Here is a 22,483-nt window from a genome sequence, read left to right as displayed (position 1 = left end):
TCCTTCTCCTTTGCTCCATTGTCAGCCATTGATAAATTAATGCATGGTCAGGAAACAATGGTACATGGCTAGTAGAGATGAGCGAATTTTTCAAAAATTGGATTCGGTCGATTCGCCAAATTTTGGTAAAAAATTTGCTTCAATCCGAATTTATTCACGGCAAATAACGTTAAAAAACTGCTTTTTCCGGGCTGCAGGTAGCCTTTATTTGGGTGTAGAATACTGTGCCTTTCAGTAACACGCATAGGGAGTCTGCTGTGGTAGTGAAATAATACTGTGAGTTAGTCTGACATGCAGATGACAGGCGTCGCTCTTAGAATCACTGCATACTTCACTGATTTGGGCAGTCGCGGAGCCAAAACTGACCAAATAACTGAAGTATCAACTCAGTCTTACAGGTCGATGTTAGCGTCAAGAAGAAGAGCAGTCCTTTTACACTCTCGCCAGCTGATGCCACATACGTGTCTACAGAACCTGTTCTATTAAACGCTTATCTAAGTAAAGCCCCCCTGACAGAGTAGAGAGGGAAATCCTGTGGTGCATGGAGATGGAGAGGGTCTCCGGATTCCCCCCGCACTATTTGGACGTCTCAGAAATGAACCGCTGCTCCTGGGAAGGTCATGGATCTTCCCGGTCATCCGGCATATATTCGCCACGCTGAAGGATTATTTTGAAAGTATATAGAAGCCACACGGGGCCCCATGCTGCAGATTTATCATGGAGACTTCATAGAGATTTTACCACATATAAGTACAGCGCTGAACGCTGAATAAATTTTGTTTTTTGACCGAAATATGTCACTAAAGATTTTATCACATATAACCGCAACAGTGAATGCTGAATAAATTTTGTTTTTCGACCGAAATGCATCACTAAAGATTTTACCACATATAACTGCATCGCTGAACGGTGATTTTTTTTTTTTTCGACCGAAATACGTCAATAAAGATTTTACCACATTTAACTACAGCGCTGAACGTTGAACAATAAATGCGTATATGTTTTTCCTTTTTGTAATGAAATAGGCCACTAAACTCTTTCACCACAAATAAATGCAACAGTGAAGTGCGTATATTTTTTCCTTTTTGTAGCGAAATGGGACACTGAACGATTTCACCACATATAACTGCAGAAGTGAAATGAGTATATATTTTTAGTTTTGTACTAAAATAGGCCACTAAACTCTATTACCACAAATAAATGCAACAGTGAAGTGCATATATATTTTTTTAGTTTTTGTACTGAACTAGGACAGTGAACGCTTTCACCACATATAATTGCAGAAGTGAAATGCGTATAAATTTTTCCTTTTTGTACTGAAATACGCCACTAAATTCTTTCTCCACAAATAAATGCAAAAGTGAAGTGCGTATATATATTTTTTCCTTTTTGTACTAAAAATAGGCCACTAAACTCTTTCAACACAAATAACTGCAGAAGTGAAATGCGTATATAGTTGTCTTTTTCCACAGATATAAGCCATACAATAACAAATTGCTGGAATGCCAGAGCTGTATAATGGCTATTTGGATCCCCAAATAATGTTTCCCTGCACTTGTAAATCACTTTTTTTTCACAATGAGGTTTTTCGAGCACTGTCCCTAGCGACTTCAGACGTTTCGCCCTGCACTAAGATGCTGTGAAATTATTCCTCACTATCGTTTTCCTGCAATTTGAATAATGTTTCCCTGCACTTGTAAATCGCTTTTTTTTCACAATGACGTTTTTCTAGCACTATCCCTAGCGACTTCAGACTTCTTTCCCTGCACTAAGATGCTATGAAATGATTCCTCTCTATCGTTTCCCTGCAATTTGAATAATGTTTACCTGCACTTATAAATCTCTTTTTTTTTTTTTGTATAACTCTCCCTAGCGCCTGAAACATCTGTCCCTGCAGTCAGAATGCAGGAAAATGTCTGAATCCAAGATTGCTGCTGTATTTATAGGGCTGTGATATCACAGGGCTGGTTGGCTGCATGCAGGCATGTCAATCTGGGTGATCCCGTCTTACCAGAGTTCCGTGCCCCATGTACTCAGTCCTCACATGTGTAGCTGTCATTTTAGGAAAATTGCGATTCGTTACCACGAAGTTCGAGGGAATTCGAATTCGTTGCGAATAAAATTTTTCCTGAAATTCTGAACTAATTCCCCTTGTCAGCTTTGTTTGGCTTATCTCTAATGGCCAGCAATACAATGATGTGCAAACTTAATTCCTACCTGGCCAAGTTTCTGGTGGTGCAGTCACTGCCATACCATGTTGTCAAGTCTGCTGCCTTTAGGTAGCTAATGATGTGCACTTAGTCTTGCTGGAAGATACCTCGCCACCATTATTTATCCAAAAAATCCATCCCTGTCTCTCTGCGATTCTCGCTGTGCAGCAAGGTTAATGCCACGTTGGACACCTGGAGCAGCTCTTAGAGTAACGGGCAGTACATGTGTTTCACGGCCCGCTAGGTCAATATTTTTTGTGGTAGTTGCGAGGCAATAGCGCGACAACAAGGACAGGTCCTTTTGACTCCCCCCAAGAATTAATTATCCTGGCCCCCACATCTGACACTTATCTGCCTCCTCCAGCTACTCCTCAATGGACATGCTCCCCTTCCCATATAATGACAACAGCTAAGATCCGGATCCCCAACAAACATCAGGAATATAGGATCCCTGGGACATTCACATGTTCTACATCTAATGTTGTTTATCTGATTCTCTGCACTAAATGTCCTGTTAGAGGCCTCTACGTTGGAGAAACAGGACAGAGACTCAATGCAAGGATGCGGTCCCACCGCTACACAATTAAAGAGAAGAAGCTACACTTTCCTGTGTCTAAGCATTTCTGTAGCCCAGGACACAATGTAGAACACATGAAAGTTCTCATATTAAAAGGTAACTTCAAATCCCAAAAAGCTAGAAGAATTTGGGAATACAAATTTATAACACTGCTTGACACTTTGAATACTGGACTGAATTTGTCCCCGGGATTTATGACACACTAGAAGATCTAAAGAGTCTTCTATAGACATAGTCGGGGCACCAGGTCTCTGAGATAACATCAATTTAGAGACCATAAAACTTTCACACCCCTTATCTGTAAGATAATTAAGGACTTATTCTCAAGATCTTTAATATGTTGTTCTGTTATTTATTTATTTTTTGTAGTACTCCTGATGAAGAGACTGGTGATGTCTCGAAAGCTCGCTATGTAACATCATTACTTCTATTTTTGTTAGCCATTAAAAGGTATCAAACCTGCAATACTCTTATTTTGTTTCTCTTAATGAGAGCACTAAACTGTCATCATATAGAAACCCAAAAAAGAAATCCCGTAGGGATACACATACATACACAAAATATGAAACTTTATTAAATAATTACATGCAAATAATTACAAAGACACATGATAAAAAGCAATAATCTAAATGGTAAAGCAGCAATACAGGCGGTGTTGCAAAATGGTAGCGCACACGCTGACCGGCATGGTATAAGGTCCCAAGATCCAAAATAAACTAGGCACAAATGCTATGAACAGCAGTGCCCAAAAAATAACTATGTACCAAAGGAAAAACCCTGGAATCCTATCTGATATTCCTGGGTGCTCTGTATAAAGAAACGTCCACACAAGATCTCGGCAGGCTACCAATAGTGGGCATACAGACAGCAGTCATCTAAGGGAAAATACCTGGGCTATGGTACAGAACAGGGATCCAACCTCCGGTCAGCTGTGAGCGCCCCCTGATGTACGTTTCGCTCCGCTTTCTCAAGGGGCGTATCTGTTTAATCACTCACCCACGTTATATATCCAGAGATTGATTACAGAACAAGGGCACCTGTGGATAGACCAATAGAATAGTCTCCCTTTGTCCTGGGCGGGGGGCCCCGCTGGCCGGAGGTGGTGCCTCGTCATCATGGTCATGTGATCGTGAGTGGACCACCCTCAATATTGCGTCATTGTTCGAGTCACAGCCATTCTCGCGATACTGTGCTCGGGGCGGTCTCACTCAACCTCGGTCACGTGATCCATATGTCAGTCAGAGACGCATAGTGCCAAAACCTTACTTCGAGATTCTAGTCTCGCAAGACCCCGCACATGGCATCATCGCTAGGCCGCGGTCACATGACCGTGACGGCTGCCACTTGGTCATATGATCACACCCAGGTCGTCTCATCCAAAGGGGAGACAAGATCTCAGTCACAAAGGTATGACTTATTCATACATGAACCAACCTCGAAGTGAGGTTTTGGTACTATGCGTCTCTGGCTGACGTATGGATCACGTGACCGAGGTTGCGTGAGACAGCCCCGAGCACAGTATCGCGAGAATGGCTGCGACTCGAATAATGACGCAATATTTAGGGTGGTCCACTCACGATCACATGACCATGATGACGAGGCACCCCCTCCGGACAGCGGGGCCCCCCAGGACAAAGGGAAACTATTCCATTGGTCCATCCACAGATGTAATCAATCTCTGGATACATAACGTGGGTGAGTGTTTAAACAGATACGCCCCTTGAGAAAGCTGAGCGAAACGTACATCAGGTTGCGCTTACAGCTGACCGGAGGTTGGATCCCTGTTCTGTACCATAGCCCAGGTATTTTCTGTTTTTCCCTGAGATGACTGCTGTCTGTATGCCCACTATTGGTAGCCTGCCGAGATCTTGTGTGGACGTTTCTTTATACAGAGCACCCTGAAATATGAGATAGGATTCCAGGGTTTTTCCTTTGGTACATAGATATATAATTTTTTGCCACTGCTGTTCATAGCGTTTGTGCCTAGTTTTTTTGGAATCTTGGGACCTTAGACCATGCCGGTCAGCGTGTGAGCTACCATTTTGCAACCCCGCCTGTATTGCTGCTTTACCATTTAGATTATTGCTTTTTATCATGTGTCTTTGTAATTATTTGTATGTAATTATTTTATAAAGTTTCATATTTTGTGTGTGTATGTATATCCCTACGGGATTTCTTTTTTGGGTTTCAACAGCAGCAGGGTACAGCATTGTTCCTACTACTTCTATTTCCTATCAAATGTGTCAAGTAAAGCCTTGTCGCACCGTGCTCGAGCTGATTGGCCTGAGCGATAGTAACCACACAGGCGAGCAGTTGCTAAAGTACATCAAGTAGTAAACATCCCACTGTCTGTCATTCTGACAACTCCAACTGGGCAATATGGTCCATGACAATAGGTACAGCATCGTGGCTACCCTGTACCTGGGGGAAATAACACATGCTCCCTGCATGCCGCATGTCATCAACCTTTTTGTGCAATGCTTTTTAAATAAGTACACTGGCTTGCATTTCAGCCATTCTTATGTGGTGAGGAACGCTCTGCTGGACAGCCGGTCACTAAACAGCTTAATCTGCAACATTCCATCTCTCTGGAATTTAACTTTGTACATACTCAAGCGTCTGTATGAGCAGCAGAAAGCCGTGAACAATTTTGTTGTGCACCAGACTGCCTTAGCAGCAGGGAGTATGTGTTGCTTTGAGGCCGTAAAGTTTGTCAGCACAGACAACTGTGGTATGTAAAATGACACCCGCTTCCCCATATATTTATCTTAGAACAGATGTAGACACTCATTCAGCAGGGGACGATGGTAGAAGAAGAACAGCTAATGCATTATGCTGTATGCTTTTGTTAGCTTTTGGGAACCCTCATGGAGGGACTGCTATGGAGGAGGAGAAGGAGGATGAAGAGCTGCCACTACAAGAGGAGAAGGAATCAGAGGCGGAGAAGCAAGAGTATGATGATGATGGCACTGACCAGGCACCCATAGGGGGCAGAGCCGGAAAAAAATGTCTCCTCGAGCACGCTGGCCAGAATGTCAAGCTGTATGCTCATTTGCTTACAAGTGTATCATTGACATCAAGCAGTCTGATGATTACTGGATCGCCATGGTTTTAAGACCTCACTATCAAATAAAAATGGGAGAATGTTTTCCTACCTCTGAAAGGGAGGACAAATTATGTTATTACCAGGAAACACTGTGTATGTAGCCTGCCGGAGCGCTCAGTGGGCAGATGCCTGCTACCAGCATGTCTGAAAGGGATGCCCCGTCCAACCTCCGCAGAGTCACCCCACTCTCATCACCACAAACAGCATAAGCAAAATCAGTAGTAGAAGTGGCAGCAGCCTGTTCAGTCTCCTCAACATGATGGAGTAATTATTCCACATGCCATGCCCGGCTGAAGCCAATCAGCAAGCTGAGAGTTCCCACCTTAATGCCCAGGTTCAGGCCTACCTGCAGTGCCCGGATCCGCAGGGGCAACACGTAAGGCTATGGGGGTAGTAGTAGAAGAGCAGTTAAAACAGTTAGAAGAACCTCCCTGGGCCGGCTGCAAGTGAAGGGGAAGACAGCACTAAATGCTCCAGGGCACTCTCTATTGCAGGGAACACCAGCCAAAGGAAGTTGAGGTGCCCTTGATGGAAATGGGTACGCTTATGGTGCTTTGGTGGCTGGCCCTGTCTTCGTGACGCCAGCACCATTAGGTGCAAAGATTGGTGGTGGAAAAGATGAGTAGTCAGTTGCAGTAAAACAGTTGAACCTTACTTGAATCACTTGTCTCCATGTAGTCAATACAGTTCATTTATAGGGCAAAGGTGATAATCCGAATAATATCCACTGCAATTCCTATAAGAGGCTTGACAATTGTACTTGTTCCTCACCTCTATTAACTTCCTTCTCTGAACTACACTCAGAAAATATTCACTTATCAACAACTTCCTCCTACTTCCTCTCTGTTATCTCTAAGTGATGCCAGCACCACCTAGGGGTGAAGGGTTGGAATGACACGCTAACAGTCTGTTATTGGAATATACAGGGTACATACAGCAATACATTACAATGTCAAATACATAAGTTTAAAGTGACCATGCATATCACTAAGTGGGGCACTGCATTCCCCACTGCTCTAACATAAGTCATCCTCGGCGTTGATCTTGCTGATGCTGTGGGTCTCTACTCCATCACCTGCAAAATATGACAACATGCGCCGCCAACACAAATATGCATACAATCACTGCTGAAAGGTACTATTATGGCACTTAGTTAACCTCATATAGGCAAAGAGTTATGCATAACAATACACATTATCAAACATTACATTTAACTTTTCTTTCATGGCGCAAGGGTGACATGGGGATTTGCATCTTCTGTGCTTGACGGTGTCAAAAATGGGCGTTGATTTTACAGTGGGGCAATATAGTCCATGACTTAGTGCTGAGACAAAGTCCATCCCTGATTTGGGGTATAAATATTTTTGCAATCCAAAGAAAAGTCTTTCTGGGCACATTACTTAAAGGGTTTCTGTCATCAAAAAAATGGGTATTAAGCTGGCTGATATTGGCGATGTGCTAATGTCAGCTGAACATAACTGTATTAGTGACATTGCACTGCCTGCCTCCGTTATTGAGAAAAACAAACTTTTATAATATGCTAATTATCCTCTTTGAGCGGGGGGGGGGGGGGGGCGCGTTGCTCTTGCATCTAGAGGCTCCATTCTCTCACCTCTTGATACTCCCTGCTAAAGTTGATTGACAGGGCCAGGCATCGTTGGTCTCCTCCAGCCCTGTAAATCCCATGCCTGCACCCTACCCGGCTGTCTTGACCTCCGGGGAGCACTGTGATATTTACTAAAAGGGACGGCGCAGGAGCGAGATTTACAGGGCTGGAGGAGACCAACGATATTTGGCCCTGTCAATCAACTTTAGCAGGAAGTGTCAAGAGGTGAGAGAAAGGAACCTCTAGGTGCAGGAGCAACGCCCCCCTGCTCCTAGAGGCTTGTTTGCATATTATAAAAGTACTTATTTATCAATAACGGAGACACGCAGGCAGATGTCACTAATACAGTTATGTTTAGCTGACATTAGCACATCGCTAATGTCAGCCAGCTTAATACCCATTTTTTGATGACAGAAACCCTTTAAAATTGTATAACATTCTTGATTTAAAGTCCCAGGAAACTTGAGAAGGGGGTAAAAGGAGATAAAATGGCGCAAACCAACGTAAAAAGTAGGATTAGCTGAAATAGGCAGAGTCAAAAAGAGAGTCCATTAGAAGGGTAGTAGGCTCAGAGGTGGACAGGGAACTGCCACTGAACAACAAGAAAGAGTCATTACTTAAAGGGGTTGTCCGGGTTCAGAGCTGAACCCGGACATACCCTTATTTTCACCCCGGCAGCCCCCCTGAGCCTGGCATCGGAGCATCTCATGCTCCGATGCGCTCCAGTGCCCTGCGCTAAATCGCGCAGGGCACAGGCTCTTTTGTTTTCAATAACACACTGCCGGGCGGTAACTTCCGCCCAGCAGTGTGTTCGGTGACGTCACCGGCTCTGAGGGGCGGGCTTTAGCTCTGCCCTAGCCATTTTACTGGCTAGGGCAGAGCCAAATCCCGCCCATCAGTGCCGGTGACGTCACCGGGGTTCCTGTCAGCCCCATGGAGAGCTGTCACTACCAGAGCTTTGAGACGTTCTCATAGCTCTGTTTCCACACCCCTGTGATGATGTCACTACTAGAGCTAGGAGGAGTTCTCTTCCCTGTTTCTCCGCCTCTGTGATGAGGTCTTTACTTTTGGTTTCCTTCCTCCCAGCTGTTCCTCCTGTGTTTGATTTCGCTGCCTTTAAATCACCCCTCCTCCTTTGTAGAGGTGCGGATTATACTCTTCATTTTGAGCTGTATCTCTCGCTTGAGTGTCTTCACCTGTGTTACTTCTCTTCACTGGATCTGTGTCCTGCTGATCCGAGTACTTCAGATATCGTCTGCTGACTTCGGATCTGTTTGCACTGCGGCTGCAGCACCTCAGTTAAGTGTACAGACATTGTGTTTATCTGTTCTTTGCTGACTGGATCCGAGGCGACCCCGGTTCCGTCCATATACTGAGCAGGGCACCGGTGGCCGTGCCCCTTCCACTATTGTAGGGGTTTCAGTGGTCTTCAGCCTCAGGTACGCGGGCATGTCTCGATCTACCATTCGGATCCGGACATGTGCATAGCAGCTTAGGGAGAGCTTTTAGGGTCTGGCAGGGGTCACCCTTATTCCTCCCTAGAGTGGGTCCGTCAGTTGTTTTTCTCTGTGTACACTCTTGTTGCTCATTTACAGCCGTGACAAGAGCCCCGGTACGTCACCGGAACTCTAAAAAATGCCTTTGCCCTGCGCGATCTAGCGCAGGGCAAAGGAGAGCATCAGAGCATGAACTGCTCCGATGCTCATGTCAGGGGGGCTGCCGGGGTGAAAATGGAGGGCTGTCCAGGTTCAGCTCTGAACCTGGACAACCCCTTTAACTAATGGGCCCCAGCTCCATACAGTCAATTCCCTTTAGTTTAGGGATATACATTGTTGGCCAGCCAGCCTACTTACTGATAGGAATCAGGTGAACTGGGGACATCCGTGTCCAAAGGGCTTCCTGAGTCCTATTCATCAGATCAGATGGTCATTAGTGATGAGCGGCAGGGGCAATATTCGAATTCGCGATATTTCGCGAATATTTTGGACGAATATTCGCCATATATTCGTGAATTCGCGAATTCATGATCTCCAGGCATTATTTTCTTGATTGCGAAAATTCGCATAAAATTTGCATACAAATTTTTCGCATAAAAATTCGCATGAACTGGTATTTCCACAAAAATCTAATATTCGCAATTACGAATATATTTTGCGATATTCGAAATATTCGCGAATTCTCGAAGTGCCGATATTCGCGATTAAAATTCGCAACTCGAATATTCGAGATCAACACTAATGGTCATTCAGAAAACACTTGCAGGATTGGGTTCCAGCCCAGAATGGGATAGTCTTACGCTTTCAATTTTCTGTTGCACAACCTCACGACGCATCCTCCTCATCTCCTCGTCCCAGGCTTTGAAGACAGTTGTGGGAGCAATATATTTCATCCAGGAATGTGGACGGGGGTTGCGGCCGCTGGTCTGGCTCGTGTGTCACAATGGCAGATTGCCAAACCACTAGCGACCCAGAAAACTGGGTTGTTTGTTGAAATCCAACCCGTGTAGACATGCGTGCTGTGGACCTCTGACCTCTGTTTTAGGTGTTCGGCAGTTGCGACAGTCCCCTCGGCTTCAGGCCTCGGTTCTTCCAGTCAAATCTCATTTCCAGGCAGGGGTCGGACCACACCGGTGGCATAGGAGCCTTGCTGTCTCTCTTCAGGGGTAAATTCTATCACTTTTCCCACCTGCAGATTATGCTGGTACTCGGGCAGGTATCCTCTCTTTACTGACTGTTTACAAAGAAATCCCAGCCAGACACTTGATCCCGGATGAAGCCAAAGCCTTTGATTTTGTCAAAGGTCAGGGCAATTCTCCACCTCCACTGCAGCGCCGGCAAGGAGTCCACCGGACAATCAATAATTTTTTTTGTTAGTTCCTCGTAGTACTTCTTTTTAATATGTACTTTCCGGTGACTCACCGTCCTCAGTTCTAGCATCAATCGCTGATGTGGCGAGTAAGTTGGCTCCACAGATGCGGCAGGCTGTCTCCGTATGGTGGCGGCTTGACACCTAGGGCCCTTAGTCTCGTGGTCCACTCTGCATTCTCACGGACCCGCTCCTCCTCGGACTGCTGGTTAGAGTCTGGGCGGCTTGCTCTCTTCAGGTGCGTGGGGATACGATCCGCCATGTTTGAATTCTCGTTGTCTCTTCCCCCGCAGCAGAGCGCCCCCTCATCCTCCCTCTCAGATGGGCTGGCATGCACAAATCTTTCAGGCCCTCCCCCTAGGTTCACCTGCATTATGGGGGCATCACAGCCATTTCCCACCTCACAGGGGGCGGTACAAGCTCCGGGAGGCATACTGTAAAGACTGTGGTGACACAGCAATATTTATCTTTTAAAGGGCCGACCACTGAATTTTCCTGCTTCTGAGGGGGTGTCACTAACTTTTTCCACAGTGATGGTACAGTAAAACAACAAGAAAGTTTTCAGGCGGCCATTTTAGATGCAATCTGAAAGTCTATTCAGTGACAGCAAGCAGTGGTAGTGGCACAAAAATATGCGATTTTCCAACTTTTGAAAATGAGATTTTGTAGTAGGGGTCTTGCAAAGTATCCTTATGTAATTTCAAGCTACATAAACACTTCATCAGCTCAATAAAGGTGTTTATATTTTCCACTGTTAATAAGAAGTTTAAGCACATTCAAAGTCTCTCTCATCAGACAGATATAATTCTGGGGTTCTATTCACACTAGGCGGAGAGGATTTTGATCCTGTTCATAACGCCAATTTTTAATGTGCTGCGACCGGATCCGCAGGGGCAACATGTGAGACTACGGTGGGCCGATGGGGGTAGTAGTAGTCTGTACTCAGGGTTAGCAGGGCCTGCCTTGGCCAGCGTGCAGTAAAGGGGAAGACAGCACTAAATCCACCGGGGCACTCTGTATTGCAGAGAACACCAGCCAGATGGAAATTTAGGTGCCCTTGTTGGTAATGGGTACGCTTAGGGTGCTTTGGTGGCTGGGCCCCTGTGTTTGTGATGCCAGCACCATTAGGTGCAAAGATTGGTGGTGGAAAAGATGAGGGGTCAGTTGTAGGAAAACATTTGTACTTTTACTTGAATCACTTGTCTCCAGGTAGTCAATACAGTTCATTTATAGGGCAAAGGTAAAAATCTGAATACTATCCACTGCAATCCCTATAACAGGCTTAGCAATTGTAGTTTGAGAAGTTTACTTCTCTCTATATCTGTCTATGCTTTGTCCACACTCTAGCACTCAGGTATTGAATATAATTACTCCCTCTGGTCAGTAGCAATCCAAAGAGCATCAGTCTTCTGCTCCATTCTTTGTGCAAGATGCTCACTGAAGAATTACGGTCCACAATGTCCGTAGAGTTATGTGGTAAAAGAGAATGTTGCGTACAGGCGCTTTTAGGCTTCTCCCAGGTCACTAGTGCTTGTGAAGTCCACTAGCTATATTCAGACGTAGACTCACTGGTCTGTGCTTTGCTGCTATGATACTGTTCTCTATACTCCCTTAATTTGATCAGGGCCAAGGGGTAAAAATAGCCGCTACATTGTGGACAAGACTTGCAGGGTACATACAGCAATACATTACAATGTCAAATACATAAGTTTAAAGTGCACGCGCATATCACTAAGTAGGACACTGTATACCTACGCTCTATCTAGTCTCTAGTGCCTACTATGTTCTCTGGCCTGGATTTCTGGGCAAGCAAAATGGAACAGTGGCCCAAACTGGCACAGCACACTCTCTTTCTTCTTTCTTGCCTAGCCTCTAGCATCATCATCTCACAGAGGGTTATTAGTCCCGTAGAGGGTGTGATGACATCCAAACGGACCAAGTTGTCTTTCGCCAGTGTCTAAAACATCATTTTTGTCAAAATGAATTATATCTGGATTAGGGAAGATTTTCATACTCCTCCGACTGAGGCCGATTAATTGATCTAGCCTCGCTGATGATGCCCGATCTAGCCACTATTGCTGTCTGCCTTACTGCCATCATGCCTGTCTACCTTCATGTCTTGCAAAACTGCTGCTGCTTCCTCCATAATGCCACTGCTACCTTCATGTCACTGCTGTGGCCTGCCTACCATCATGTTCTGTATGACTGCTGCCTTTGCCTCCATCATGCAACCGTTGCCATCATGCCACTGCTGTGGCCTGCCAAACATCATATTCTGTACGGATGCTGCTGCCTTCATTATGCCACTGCCATCTTAATGCCACTTCTGCTGCCACTCTACCATCATCTTCCGTAAAGCTGCTGCTGCCTCTATTATGCTGCTGCCACCTCAGCTACTACTCCTTGCTGCTAAACCCCTACTGCCGCCTCTATTAACAATATGTATTTGCCACTACTACCACCACTACTACCACTACTACTAGCCATAGACAATTTACAACAAACCAATTTTTCTTTTGACTATTAACACTTGTGCATCTTGTATTGGCAGGCATTTTGACCCTGTCAAAATTTTGGATGCTTGGTCCCCCAACAAGCCACTTTTTGTGTATCCCACAACAATGTGTGTGTTCAAACACCATTTACCTCCTACAAGGGAGACTAGAGAATGTTATATACCAATTTTTAGGGCAATTGGAACCACTTTGGTTCAACCTGAATCGATTTGGGTGTGACTCCGAACCAAACTTTTTAAACAATTTGGTGAACCTGAATTGAACTGAATTTCTACCACTTTGCTCATTTCTACTTGAGGACCATCAACCCATTATTGCATAATGCCGTACATGTACAGAGGACTCCTGTGGCGAGTCCACCCAATACGTAGCAGGTTCCAGCTCTATAATAAAGCAGGGACCCGGTTGCAATGACGGGGGATGTTGATTGCGCCAAACCCCATCATTTACAAAATAAGGATGGTTGGCACTCTAAAAACCCAGCAGAGTCAGAATTTTGGGAATCAGGGCACTCAAAGTTTCAGTAAAAAATAATATTTATTCCATCCTTAAAAGGGTTGTCCGTGTTCAGAGCTGAAGCGGGATATACTCATATTTTAACCCAGGTAGCACCCCTGATGTTAACATCGGAGCATCTCATGCAGGGCATGGGCTCTTTTGTTTACAACAACACACTGCCGAGCGGAAGCTTCCTCTCGGCAGTGTGTTCGGTGACGTCACCAAATCTGATGGGCGTTCTTAAGCGCTGCGCAAGCCATTTTACAGGCTAGCGCAGCGCTAAAGCCCGCCCATCCATGCCAGTGAAGTCACCAGGCTTCCTAGCAGCCCCATGGAGAGCCCGGTTTGTCACCGGAACTCCTGAAAATGCCTTTGCCCTGTGCGATTTAGCACAGGGCAAAGGAGAGCGTCGGAGCATGAACTGCTCCAATGCTCAAGTCAGGAGGACTGCCTGGGTGAAAATGGAGGAATGTCCGGGTTCAGCTCTGAACCCGGACAACCCCTTTAAGATGCACATATAGAAATCACTGCCAACATTTTGTGTCTGTCACGGAACTTGTTCACGGTCAAAACTGCATAGAGAAATGAGGTAGAAAGACGCCATCCTTCTACCTTATTTCTCTATGCTGTTTGGGCCATGAACGAGGTCTGTGACAGACTGAAACGTTGGCTGTGATTTCTATATGTGACTCTTAAGAATCACTGACACTGTGATGCAGAGAATGGATCCAAGAATAGTAAATGAAGAAGCTATTAGAGTTAGAAGATCAATTAGGCTAGTGTCTTGACAGACAAGCTTTAGAATTGGATCAATGTCACAAAAAAAATGCTGAATAACATTAGAACCACAAAATGGTAGGTTAAAGGTAAGAATAGTAGCTGGTAAAGTATCTGCAAAGCCACACAACCAAGAACCTGCAGCAAGGTACAGGATTACTCTATGGTTTATCACAGTAACATAATGTAAAGGTTGACATATTGCCACATACCTATCAAAAGACATAACTGCTAAGAGGAAGAAATCAATGGAACCTAATACAAAATAGAAATAACATTGGAAAACACAACCCCAATAGGAGATTGCACGGTTGCCAAATCCAACAATGGACAGAAATTTTGGTGCGGATTGTTGTAGTGACACATATTTCTACAATGGACAGGTTGGACACAAAGAAGTACATGGGAGTGTGGAGACTTGGATGATTTAATGTTAGAGCGACTATGAGAATATTTCCAGCCAAAGTGATCACGTAGGAGACTAGAAGTAGTGAGAAAATGAAGATCTGAAGAGATCTAGTATAATGTATTTCTATTAGAAGAAAACTTTTAGTAGTATTGAACATCTCATCAGGGTTTGGTTTTACAATGGTCACTGTCATAGTCTCCAGAAGAATGAAGTAGCTGTTATAATACGTGACTTATACCTGAAATATGAAATCATGAGTAAGCAACAAAAGGCATTGTATAAACATAATTATAAGAATGATCTATAAAGAAAGCCAACTTTCAACAAGGTCTCTGAAAAATGAGAGCTGAAATGTGGTTGCTGAAATCTAGTTGGAATCTGCACTTTTGTATTTTATTTTAAAAAATTTTTTTACGATTTTAAAACTAAGAAGAAATATAAATTTACAATTTCATCAATTACATCAAATGAGTGGTGATACATTAGAGGTATTACATATGAAATATTATAATGACACTAATAACTGACAACAATGTAGAGTAGGTGTCTTGAGACGGCTGCTCATCAAGGTTCATCAGCTATTGCATTCTTGTACAGTATAATTTGTAATAGCCACTACTGACATGGGAGATGGAAGTTCAAGGAAAACATTTTCATACATTTTTGTTGTGAAATTATACAATATTACTGGTGAACTATGTTCTTGATTAATTTAAACAAATGCACTTTGACTCACATTATCACATGGAAATGAAGCAAACTTGCAGCACAGTGGCGCAGTGGTTAGAACTGTTGCCATGCACTGAGCTTGAAGAGAAAAGGAGAGCACAGCTTCATAGGAAGGACTGTTTTTAAACCGTGGTAAGCTTGTGTGTTAGAGCTTCTCAATTGGAAGGGTTGCGCTGAGGGTGCAACACCCGATACAGGCCTGTATTATATTAATAGAGACTGGTGCTGCCAAGCTTCTCCTTCCAGACACGTTGTGCAAAGCTGTGGATATAATGAAGAAGAGAGCATGGGATACATTGGCAGCGCAACCTGGTAAATCCAGTTACATTGTCGTGTTTGAATATCCTTATTGAGGTTTCATCAGACCGAAAACAACAAATGTTGTTTTCTGAAACCATGGAGAAGGAGCCATGCTTCAGTCATTTGTAGGTGACCTCCAATTTTCTCCATTTTGACTTTGTCACTAGTGTTGAGCGAATCAAAGCATTCGAAGTGGTATTCAATCCGAAGTTTTGGAAAAATTTGATTTGCCGGAAAAGCTAAATTTTCTTGTGCATCGTGGCAAAAAATCAGATTTTTTTCTAAAATTGCTGCTGCATGTGTTACAAAGTGAAAGTAAGAATCCCGGGAATTAGAGATGTGACAAGCACTTATGTGGAAGGAACAGTGTTGTTACAAATACTTAAAAAAATAATATTGGTGAGGTAGAGTGTAAGAACAATGTGGTGTCTGATCTCAAAACTGTATATTAAAAACGCTGATGAGAAAGTAGCCTTAGTCTCAACAGGCAATCTAATATATTGCCGTGTTTATCTTGCTCACCTGCTGCAGCATTCATACTTAATTAGTTAATATATTTATATTTATTGCGAGTTAGACTCAGTCTTAACAGGCAGTCTAATATATTGGCGCGTTTATCTTGTTCACCTCCTGCACCATACATACCTAATCTGTTCTTTTATACATAGACTTACAGTGTGTCAGACTTAGTCTTAACAGGCGGTGTAATGTATAAGAAGAGTTGGTGGTAGGCCAGAATTGCTTTGACTAACAATCCAGCTGTACTGGAATGGTTGACTTGCTCTTTAACATCATCTCAGGTGACAACAGATACACACAGCCAAGAATTTGTGGCTTCCTCTGACACCTTGTTTACTTGGCATGGTGCAGGAACTGCCACTGTGTCCTCACCTGTCCTGAATCTGCCTCTTGCTTTTGTTGCTCCTTCTGCTAGCCAAGTAAGGTATGCCGCAGGCGCTGCTCCGCTTTTCAGTGAGGATGAGCTTTTTGCGGACAGTCAGCAATTACAGGCCAGAACAGACATGGAGGAAGGGTCCCCTGCAAACTCCTCTATTGATGATGACAGTTGGGTGGGAGCACATGTTTTGAGAGGTCAGGGACGTGCACATAAGACAGGTGAGGAACAAACCAATGTAGGCGACAATATTGTCGATCGCAAGAGGGAGCTGTGTGAAGAGCGGCATCATCATCATCAGTGGCAAGGGTGGCAGCATGCCCATAAGACAGCAAGTTCGAAGAGGGCCTGTGAGATAGCATGGTGGCATCATGCCCATCAGACAGCGGAATGGAAGAGTGCCTGTGAGACGGCAGCGTGAAAGCAGTGGGAGATCTGCAGCCAAATGCCTGAGGGGTTCTCTGTGTGCTACTCAGGAGACTACTAAGGAACCCACCAGCAGTGCATGGATTCATAAAGACAGTGGCAGTGTGGGAATATTTCATCAAGTCTATGGGGGATGATAGCGTGGCCGTATGCAGGATATGTGGGCAGAAGGTGAGGCATGGTCAAGGTGCTAATGTTGGCACGACGGCCCTGCGTCAACACATAGAGCATCATCATAAAGTGGCGTGGGAAAACTGTGCCACTCATTTAGTCTTACAGCCTGATGCATCTCCAGCAGTAAGAGCTCCCCAACGTCAGCAGAAGGAAGCTGTCTTTCCTACCCATCAACTTCTACATCATCTATAGCTCCTGCTGCTCCTCCTCTTCCTACTCCTCATCACTTGTTTTGTATGCTGTCATGTTTGTGTAGTGACAGCCGCATTGTCAGGATACGGCAGAGGGTATCCACGTTGTTAGACCCTCGCTATCGGTCAAAAATGGTTAGACCCTTGTTAGACCCTCGCTATCGGTCAACGCTATCGGTCAAAAATGGACTACTTCTGAGACTTGCTATGTAGTCGGTTGGTCGCCGTTTACGAACACCATCGCCTGTCCTCACACAGGTCTGACTCTACGCACACACTCCAATGCCATGACTGATGGTGGTTGGGGGGGCAGCACCAGTTCCATATGCAACAACTTCAGTTTGGAGTCTATAATAAGCAGTTTTCTTTAGCCGCCTACTTTAGAATCCTCCCAGCAACAGCAGCAGGAAATGCAGAAGAATCTCTACCAGCAGGTGGTGGCATACTTGGACTGCACCCTGTCACCCATGATCCAAGATCCCCTGGACTACAGGGCATAAAACCTTGAAATGTGGCCACAAGTGACCGAGCTTGTCATTGGCATGTTTTCCTGCCAGGCCAGTAGTGTGGCATCAGAGCGTGTTTTTAGTGCTGTGGGGGGCATAGTTACCCGTTAGAAAACTCGCCTTTCCTCTGAAAATATTCTGAGACTAACCTTCATAAAGATGAATCAGGCGTGGATCAACCAGGACTTCCAGACACCAGCGCCTGATGCAACAGAATAGATCATTCTGCCACTAATGCTCATACTGTAGTGTACTGGCACACTGGAATATTGTGCAAAATGGGCCATTACTTCTGGACACGTGCTGCTTCCACCATTCTGATGCTGCCACCCTCCTGATGTCACCCACCTGCTGTCTTTACTGCCATTCGTACAAAGGGAATTATTGGCCTACTGATATATACATGTGGATTTTTTTATTTTTTTTATGATATGCATGCCATGGGGCTTTTACACTGTTGATGTTGGGTTCTGCTACTACTGTGATCTGCCACTATCTTGTGCTGTATGCCACTGCTGTTGCCCCCTCCCTCTCTGTCATATGGCCACTATTGTCCCTGTTACTGCCACTGCTGTTGACCCCCATACCCACTCTATTATGGACCCACTATTGTCTGTGTTGACATCACAGGTTATATTTTTCTTTTCTTTTAAACTGTCAGAAGATCAGCAAAAAAATGAAAACAATTTAAAATAAAGGATCCTATATTTTGAGAATCCATAATCATAAGGCCTATTTCACACATCAGTGTTTTTTTTATCAGTATTTGATCAGAATTGGTAATCCAAAAGCAGGAGTTGATCCAATACACAGATGAGATGCAAATAATTCATTCCATTTTATCTCTGTTTTGGACCCACTCCTGTTTTTGGCTTACACATACTGATTAAAGATTAATGCAAAACACTGACCAAAGACTGACCTCCTGAAAGAGGCTTTATGGATGCTCAAAATACTGAACTGTTCTTTTTGTTTTTAGTTTTCTGTTCTTCTGACGGATTAGAAGAACAGAAAACTAAACAGTGATGTTAACACATTACTGCCAATGCCCCCCTTCCCCACTTTGTCATGAGGTCACTGCTTTCACTGTCTCTGCTATCTTCCCCACTCTGTTATGGGGCCACTACTGTCACTGCTGCTGCCACCATCCCCACTCTCTCATGGGGCCACTACCGATCCTGCCACCGTCCCCACTCTGTCACTGGGAGACTTTTGTCACAGTTACTGTCACTGCTGCTGCTGCCAATGCCCCCACACCGTCATGGGGCGACTACTGCTGCTGCCATCATCCCCACTCTGTCATAGGGCCACTATTGTCATGGTTTCTGCCACGGCTGCTGCTGCCACTATTCCCATCTAGTCATGGGACCACTTTTGTCATGGTTACTGCCACTGCTGCTGCTGTCACCCTCCCCACTTTGTCATGTGACCACTATTGTCACTGTTACTACCACTTGCTGCAGCCTCCCTTCCCACTCTCTCATGGGGCCTGTACTTGAATCTTAGGGGAAATGCATGGTTAAGTGCACAGAGATAAACTAGACCTGACACTAACAGTGACCTGTACTACTGATGCACAGCGATTCGACATGTGACCACTGTCACGGATGAGCCGCGAGAATATTGAACTGTCCTCCCAATATTATCAATATTACTCTGCCTTATTAAACAGTAATTATTTCCCTAGGCCCCAGAACCTACAATTTGATTATTCAGAGCGTCTTCTTCTGTTGTACCCAGAGAACAACATAGTCCTTTTGTTCAAGTCAGTCAATAGATGCCTAGCAGATAATGCAATTACAGCTGGCTTCCTATGGTTGACAAAAGAACTTCTCTTCCTGAAGAGATATCACAGCTAGGTGTGAAGACGGCACCTGGGGGGAGCCGATTGGTGTCGCTGCCATAAGCGTCTGTAAGATAACTTGATTCAGACGGCCGGCACCAAGGTTCCCAGATTGACACATGAGTCTGAGATATGATTTTTACCTTTTTAAGAGAGACCATGCATCTTACGGACGTAAAAATTACATCATCGTGTCACTCAGAATTCACTGGACGTTTACATAGGACAAACATAACTCTAAGATGTACCCAGGTAAAGTTATGGTGTTACCCCATCATAGAACCAGTTATAATAGTAATATTTGGTATCCCTGAACTCCATATTTTGTGGGGAATGTGAATATGTGCTTGTTACTTGTGTACAGCGGAGACATCCCGCGATATGGCACATGCCATATTTCAGAACTGACATTCACCTCAGGAATACAGCCTGCCCAGCAGGCGGACTCTCAATTCCCCGCCTTGATTCTAGGACCCTTTATAACACAGACCTAGCATCTGCTAAAGGAGTTCTCCACTTTTAACAACACCTAAAGAGGGCCTCAGCCAGAGAACCTGTGGGCTGAAGGCATATTACACTGGACAAAGGCTTCTTGGACTTGACCCCTGCAACGGACTATTTCCCCAACGGACATCTTTTCTGCGGAAACTAAGTATTTTCTTTCTTTTCTCTCTTTTTGTTTATTGGACTATACTCTCCTTGATTATTGTGTTAATAATTACTGTGCATCGTGATAATTTGTATTGTATATAGATATATAATAAATGACCTCCAAGTCATTTCTCTAGCCATATGCCTGTTTTCAAACACTGCAAAAACTTACCCTAGCCTCTCCGAAGGGAAAGCTACTCGATTGTGTTATCTAGATAGTTGGGTCCTTGCTCCCATAAATTGCAAGGTGGTGGCAGTTAAACTACCCTGTGTGTAGTTCCGGTCGCAGTTCGTCGCACGCTTACTTGCGGTCAATCGGAGGTCCACTCCCTGCGCTTTCAGCCTATCGACTGTACGGACTCAAGTTAGACTGTCGGTGTGCTGGAAGTGGCTGGGGGGCCTGTTTGCGGATTGACCACTAGGGGCGCTGTGACGGTTTCGTGACGTATTGTGGCCGCGGCGGTCGCAGTTCGTCACAACCACTATTGTCACTGTTACTCTCACTGCTGCAGCCCCCCTCCCCACTCTCTCATCGGGCCTGTACTCAAATCTTAGGGCACTGCATGGTTAAGTCCACAGTGATAAACTAGACCTGACACTAACAATGATCTGTACCACTGATGCACAGCGATTCGACAGCTAACAGATGGGATTAAAAAGCATGTGTTTGGACTGCCACAACATGCATTGAAATAATTTTTCTTCTCCACTTCTTTATTGGTGCTGCCTCCATTTCTTTATTTTATTCCACTAAGGTGACATTTGGACACAGCTCATGCAGGAGCACACACATTTTCTTTTGCATTACTGACAGGTGCTGTATGCTTTCCTTTTTTTTAACAGAAAGAATTAACTATGAATTTGGTTGCCCTGCACAGTGATGTAGACATTAATAAATTACAATTGCCTGTAATACTGACGGCACAGTACCTCCAGAACAGATTTAGTATGAATTTAGGTGCACTAGAACGTAATGCACATGGCGATATAATTCCACTGCACTCTCCCTGCAGTTTAAGTTTCAAGTCTTCACACTGAGATTGGGCCACTAACTGGGATGAATATGATTAGGCACAGTGGCCAGCATATACCTGATTTATTGCAATTCATGACAATTTAATTTGTAATGAATCAAATTTCTTGTTGAAGTTCGGCAAATCAATCAAATCAAATTTTTCAAACTTTGCTCATCACTATTTGTCACCCTCTTTTTTCACCTGGGATTAAACAGAACCTTTTCTAGAGTCATCACCTTTGCCTTGACTTTTTTGTTTTCTTCTCCGGGAAACATTCTGGTGATCCTGTAGATAATATGTTTTTCCCCAGTAAAACGAGCTGTATAAAATAAATTAACGTGACTCATAATACTTGAGAATAACTGATGTTCATGTAAGGTAAGTACAAGCTACATTTAAAACAAGAGCAAATCTAAACCTGCTGTATAAACAGAATAACCCTCACTCAAAGAGGTGTACGTTTAGAGAGGTGTAGTATATTTTGGGCAATAATTTCTTAAATATGTTGCTTCACATTTGCACATCTTTTGAGCCTGTTGCTGGTATGGCTCAGTCGGTGAATTATCCATCGAGAATAAAGCACAAGCATCCTAATGTCTGGGCCTGATGACCTCTCTCAATACAGTACAAGAAGTCTAAAAACTGTATTCTTGGTATATGGCTTGTGTCCTCAGTAAGCTTATAGTATCAGTTCCCTTCACTGTATATAACTTTGATATATCACCTGGGGATTTTCCTGCAAGCTAATAATTCCTCATGGGCCTTTATTCTTCAGGGTAATTGTGTATGCAATGAATTTTAAAAATAATTGTATTGGCAGTTTGTGTGGTAAAAGTACTGATAATAAAGAATGAAATGCCTATTGAAGAGAAAAATTATTTATCCCCCCCTTTTAGATGTTCCCTATTATTGGGCATTTGTTACACTGAATGGTTTCTAATGTTTAGGAAACACTAATGGCAGTTTTCTAAGTTCTACTGCTTAAACTGTCCTTCTCAAAGGAGATTTACCAGAAGGTTCTTCAAAGTACATTAAATGTTATAAACAGAGAGGACAAATTTTCATGAAATTTGTTTTAGCTCTGAATCACACAAAATGGTGTATCTTATAAAGCACTTATTAGTATGTAGGAGGCATGTGGAGTGGGGAGTGTAATGCTGCTAGCGGTGGCTGACCTTACCGCTCCCT

This window comes from Bufo gargarizans, chromosome 1 (genome assembly GCF_014858855.1).
Source record: "Bufo gargarizans isolate SCDJY-AF-19 chromosome 1, ASM1485885v1, whole genome shotgun sequence".
Lineage (NCBI taxonomy): Eukaryota > Metazoa > Chordata > Amphibia > Anura > Bufonidae > Bufo > Bufo gargarizans.
This window is presented reverse-complemented; position numbering follows the sequence as displayed.